We start from the raw sequence: 6,335 nt of genomic DNA on the forward strand, positions 1-6,335 counted from the left end.
TTATGTCTCTTGAAAGCAAGACCATTGACTTCTTAATTTTTTCCTCACTCTGCAACTATTTTTGTATGCTAGTTTGTAAATTATCTAACTTGTACTTCTCTATCATTCATTCTTACATTTTAAGTAGTTGAAAAACAGATGATCACAAATTTCACTTTCCATTCTTCATCTGCCACAGCATAATTCACAATTGTGCCTTGATATAATTTTTAACTCAATGGCTAACTTTCCAGAACACTATTTCTTCTCAATTGCATTTATTTTTCATAAAAGCAAGCTTACAAAGCTTTGAATTGATCAATCTGCTTTCATGCCCTTTCTTGCTTTAATTTTCTGTTCCTTCTCCCTTTCTTCCTAAAAAATAATGAATTTTGTTGTGTTGTTGCCAGTTTCATCACAGTTGCCTTTCATCTTCAGATTTTCAACTAGTTCTTCCCTGTTGATTAGAAGAGAATCTAGAAAGTCCTCTCTCCCTGTGTCTTGTTCTCTCTACTCTTTGTATATACAAAAAAAAAAAAAAAAAAAAAAATTGTCAACAAATTCCAAGAAGCAGTGGGATGTTTAGTTTTTACTTTATTCTTTTCTCAACTGATGTCTGAGTAAAGGCTACCGTCTCTATCAAATCATTAGATGACAGTGCTCATTGTTAAAAATAAATAAACTGCTTTAGTTATTTAATTTTTCTGAAGGTTGAGAATGAGACCATCTAAAAAACAAGGACAATTTTCCATCTTGTGAGAGGTCTGTGTTTCCTTTAGTGCCCAAAGTGCTTGTCAGAAATGGTATTTGACAGCTTCTACTGCTCTCTCTTCCCTCCACACATTGATTTTCACCTTGTACAATACTTTAGCTTCAATTAGGCACAAGGTGTTGTGCCTGAGACCACTTAGATACCTATCAGAAAGGCTACAAGCAACCACTGCTGCTGTGGAGGCCAAGGCTAGAAAAACTGATTTGGCTGTCAAACACTTTGAAAAAGTTTCATAGTAGCTGGGCAAACTGCTGGCTTATATTCTGCCAGCTGACATCCCCAGATCTTTTTCAGCAGATTTCCAGCCACTCTGCCCCAAACCTGTAGCATTGCCTGGGGTTGTTGTGACCAAAATGCAGGAGCCAACACTTGATCTTTTTGAAGTTCATACATAGTAGTTTCATAGGTTAAAAACATGAACTATAAGTGATGTAATTATAAAGTAGATGGAAAACAAACTCCTTGGTTACCCAACTCTCTCTTTATGATCAGATCACTTGGCACATCGCTGTGGAGAACTTTGCTCTGGAAAAAGACTACATATCTTTTTCATGAATACTTCAATAAAAGAATCACTTTTATGAGTCCAGAGATGGTTGAGAGGGTCAGAAGGAAATAATTTGTTTTTATTTTGTTTTAGAAATTAATTTGAATTTTTATAGCAATTTATAACAAATTCCTGGATATTAAATACAAAGCACTGAAAAAAAAGCTAAGCACAGTATGTATTAGTATTTTTGGAATGAAAATTAAACCATGCTGCCACTTTTGCAGTCCAAGTCATTATGTTTTATAGCTTAGGTTAACACTGTACTATAAAATATAGTAAGTAATTGTTAAAAGCAGTCATTTGCTTGGAATAATTGTGAGTTTAATTTTCAGAATGGTTCAAATTTCCTTTTTTTTTTTTTTTTGTATACATGGATTTTTTTAAAAAAATTTATTGCTCAGCAGTTAACAGTGTTCTGTCACACTGAGTAGAGAGCCTATGTTAAGAAATTAGTTTTAAATAAGCCAACAGCTACTGAGTTTTATATCACCACTTCATTCACAGAAAATTGTATGCAGTAAATACATATTTCTATTTTTAAACCATCATTCCATGTGGGAAAGCTATGTTTGTTCAGAAATCTTTCTTATCTGAGGAGGCTAATGAGGATCTTTCTTTCCTAAACAATCCATGTCATATAGCAGGAGCCTCAGCATGACATAGTAGTCAACTCCAAATTCTTGCTAAAACCTCTTAAAGGTCCAGTCATTTACATCTTCTATTCCTAATCAAATGCAAAAATAATAACTGTTTACAAGCTATATTGTGTTTCTGGAATGTTTGAAATATGTAAAACCAGACTGTTAAAAAAAGGAATTCAGTACTATGGTTATGGGTGTCCTGAGCTAGTCCAGAGGCCTAATACTTTACTGTTAGACAGTGAAAATTTATTTTTGATTTGTCTGTACACTCCTTACATATGAGATAATTTCATCCTCATTTACTGTCATAGTACTTCTCCATTAGGCTATTTCATTGTCCTTCCGGCTCATATAACACATCACTAAGAATTCTAACCAGCATCATTTTATCACAGTAGTTTTCTGGCTGTTGGTTCAAAGAGATTTCTATGTAGTTCATCATTCCAATGAATGTGCAATGCCCTTTTGTATTTGCTGGTGGACACATTTCAGTGTTGGCCCAAACTATGTTATGAACTGTTTATTCTATTCACATCTCTTCCTGAAATGTTACTGAAACAACTTGGAACACAAGGTGTTCCATGTGAACATCAGGAAGAACTTTTGTGAGGTAATGGAACCATGGAGTTGATTTCCCAGAGAGGCTGTGGAATCTCCTTGGAGGTCTTCAGAAGGTTCCTGGACATGGTCCTGAGTACTGCACCTCAACATATCACTGTCTGAAGAAGGGAGTATGAGCAGATTACTTCCAGGTACCCTTTCTAACCTCATCCATTCTGAGGACTGTGAGTCTTTTTGACTCAACTGCTCTTACTCTTTGCAAATTTGTCTTGAGCTATCAGTTGCAGTCTTCCACCATTACTTACTGCTCTAGAGATTCTAGATAAATGACATTTCTTTAGACTGTAGTATAATCTCTAGAGCAGTAAATAATTGCTGTATTTTCTTATGATTTGTAGGAGTTGCTGTATATAAATCAATCAACAATTTAAAAAGAAAAAAATGCTTTTTCTGTGGACGTGTTGAACAGATATCCTGTTTTAAGCACCCTACCTGAACAACTGATTAATCAAACATAGAAAAACAAATTTCTCCCACATTTTCTCCTCCCCTTCCTACTATAGTACAATGGCAGATATTTATTCTTTTTAATTCATGTCTATATATAAATGTGAGATCTGTATTTTTCAGCAATGGTGACCAGCTTATAGACTCATTCCCATTGTTTCTCTGTTTGAGCTATAATTTCCAGAGCTGTCAGCCTTTAAAACCGATTTCCATTCTCTGTCGTAGGATGGGAAAATTTTCCCTATGAGATGCATGCGTTTTGGAACAATAGAACTAACTTCTTTATGCCCTGATACGTGACATTAAAATCTCATTCTATTGTTATGATCCTAGCCATACAGAACTTGAGATATTTCACAAATCATAGAATCATTAAGGTTGGAAAAGATGTCTAAGATCACCTAGTACAGTCATCAACCCATCACCACCATACCCACTAAATCATGTCCCTGAGTGCCACACCTGCACATTTCTTGAACACCTTCAAGGACAGTGATTCCATCACTTCTCTGGGCAGCCTGTTCCAATGCTTGACCACTCTTTCAGAGAATAATTTTGTATTAATATCCAACCTGGTCCTTTTCTGGTGTAACTTAAGGCCATTACCTCTCATCCTATTGCTGTTATCTGGGAGAGGAGGCCAACCTGCAACTTGCTACAATCTCATTTCAGGGATCTGTAGAGAGTAATAATGCTTCCCCTGAGCCTCCTCTTCTCCAGGCTAAACATCCCACTTCCCTCAGTGGCTCCTCATAAGACCTATGCTCCAGACCCTTCACCAGCTTCTCTGTCTGTTCCCCAGCATCTCAACATCTTTCTTGTAGTGAGAGGCCCAAAACTGAACACAGTACTTGAGGTGCAGCCTCATCAGTGCCAAATAAAAGAGGATGATCACTTCTCTACTCCTGCTGTCTACACTATTTCTGATACAAACCAGGATGCTATTGGCCTTCTTGACCACCTGGCAAACTGCTGGCTCATATTCAGCCAGCTAACCCCCAGATCTTTTTCTGCAGATTTCCAGCCACTCTGCCCCAGATCTGTAGCATTGCCTGAGGTTGTTGTGGCCAAAATGCAAGAGCCTACACTTGATCTTTTTGAAGTTCATACAATTGACCTCAGCCCAGCAGCTCAGATCTCTCTGAGGTGCCTTCCTGCGATCAAGCAGATAAACTGAATGTCATCTGCAGACTTACTAAGGCACTCTCAGTCCTCTCTAGATCATCAGTAAAGATATTAAACAGGGCTGGTCTCAATACTGACCACTGAGGAACATGACTTGTGGCCGGACACCAGCTGCTTTTAACTCCACCGCTACTTTCTAGGCACAGCCCTCCAACCAGTTCTTTACCCATCAAAGAGTACCTGTCCAAGCCTTCTTCTACAGGAGAATGCTGTGGGAGAGTGTAAAAAGATTTCCTAAAGTCTGGGTAGATGACATCAACAACCTTTCCCTTATCCACCAGGTGTGTCATCTGCTCATAGAAGCTAATGACACTGGTCAAGCAGAACTTGCCTTCCATGAACCTATGCTGTCTAGGCTTGATCCTCTGGGTGTCCTACACATCTCTGCACTCAGTATGATCTGCTCCATCACCTTCCCCAAAACTGAGATCAGACTGAAAGGCCTGTTGTTCCCTGAATAAAAAAAACCCTAAAATTCTTTCCTTTGACACACTTGCAAACTGTAATCTTTCTCATTTCTGTCCACTCAAACACTACATGTTCTATTTGCGTAGATAAATTCTTCACCATAGCCACTTTATTTTAAAATTATACATGTAGCTTTTATTTTAGTGTTGATATCGTTGTTTCTGCTACTATGTTAGCTGCTGTACTGTCCTCTTTAACACAGAAGCATGCCATTTGGTTTGAAGCTGAGTGCAGATGATACTCTTCTGAAGTACTGTCTTATTATTCATATGACTACTGGACCAAGTGAGCCAATTTTCAAACACATGTCAGAGCTTAATATTCCTCAATGTAGAAAATTGATTTTGTTATATTTTTCATAATACTTAAAATCGTACTTTTCAAACAAAATATCCTGCTTACCTTGTCAGGTTATGCTTGTCCTGTCACCCAATTCTTATTCTCATATTAATTTTGATTTCAGATTTGCAGAGTATCTCACTAACAAGGGAAAGTTTTTTATGCAAAGCACCAGATTACCTGGTTATACCTCTATACATGCATAATTTAGATAAATGGATAAAACATTTTTCACTGACTGAAAAACTTTTCCATTTTGTAGACAAGAGCTTGAGCAAGTAAGCTACTGTGCAAAAGTTGGCAAGGTAACAAGTCAGTGATACATGCTTCCATAGAAAAGGGAGTTTTAGACAGATTCTTCTCTTTGTTGTTTCCTATTAACTAGTTTAAGTATCTTTGTGCTCAGCATACTAGTTGCTGTGAATTTCAGTCCATTCACCTTACTTTGGCTAATTGATATATGTATTTATCAGCTTCAAATAATTTATCTGATGCTGTTATTCCTATCCTGAAACTGGATGACAAACTTCAGATGTTGCAGAGCTGGACAAGAAGAAGCAAGTTGTTTTTATGATTTCAGACCTTCAGTTTTAAATTCTCAATAACTTTCTGGCTCAGATATATTTCCTTTTGATATTTTGGGTGATTACCTAACCTAGGAGCACTGTTATGGTGATTTCCTCCACTTAGCAAATACAAACGCATTAGTTTGGCTGGAGGCCAACTTTTGGCTTTTTGATAAGCACTTTAAGATTTATTTAATATTCCAGTGATCATATTACTTCTCATTATGAAGGCAAGATTGTCCTTGATTTTGAGTGAAATCTACTATCTTCAGGATTTTCTACTAACCGGGATTTCTTGTTCCCTTTAGGTTTTTGGTGAAGTTATCAGGCATATCACCGTGATATTAGTGGCAGACATTGCAACAACAACAAGCATTACTAAATTCACAAAATGTTAGATAATTTATCAGATAAACTGTTTCTGAGCTCAACAAATGGAAATACAATATGTCTAGAAAAAATTCTGATTGCTACTCTGAAATCTCGGAAGTGTCATGGTGAACAATGATTCGAGTCACTCTGCTGACTCACTGAGTACAGACCTTATAACTTCCATCTTGGACAGTATCTATACAAAAAGTGAAAGCTGTAAATGCAACCTAAGTTTTTTTTCTTGACTAACAGCTGTGAAAACTCTGCAGCAGACTTCATCACAGTTTTGGGCAGTTCATGTACCAAAGCTGTGGTCTTACAAGTAGCAGACCGTTGGGGCTGACAGATGTGGGTGATATTGCTCTGTTTTCTCCTGCTTCTTGTTCTCCAACTTT

General features: G+C 37.1%; 1 long non-coding RNA gene across 1 annotated transcript; it reads left to right on the forward strand.

Moving 5' to 3' along the window:
- The first annotated feature begins 2,593 nt into the window (after positions 1-2,593).
- Positions 2,594-5,932, forward strand: LOC149918498 (uncharacterized). The gene is made up of 3 exons (XR_016465526.1): positions 2,594-2,694; positions 4,866-4,948; positions 5,877-5,932. It is a non-coding gene; the product is annotated as an uncharacterized LOC149918498 (long non-coding RNA).
- The last annotated feature ends 403 nt before the right edge of the window (positions 5,933-6,335 follow it).

The sequence above is a fragment of the Phasianus colchicus genome, chromosome 3 (assembly GCF_987193195.1).
Source record: "Phasianus colchicus chromosome 3, bPhaCol1.hap1.1, whole genome shotgun sequence".
NCBI classification, from domain to species: domain Eukaryota; kingdom Metazoa; phylum Chordata; class Aves; order Galliformes; family Phasianidae; genus Phasianus; species Phasianus colchicus.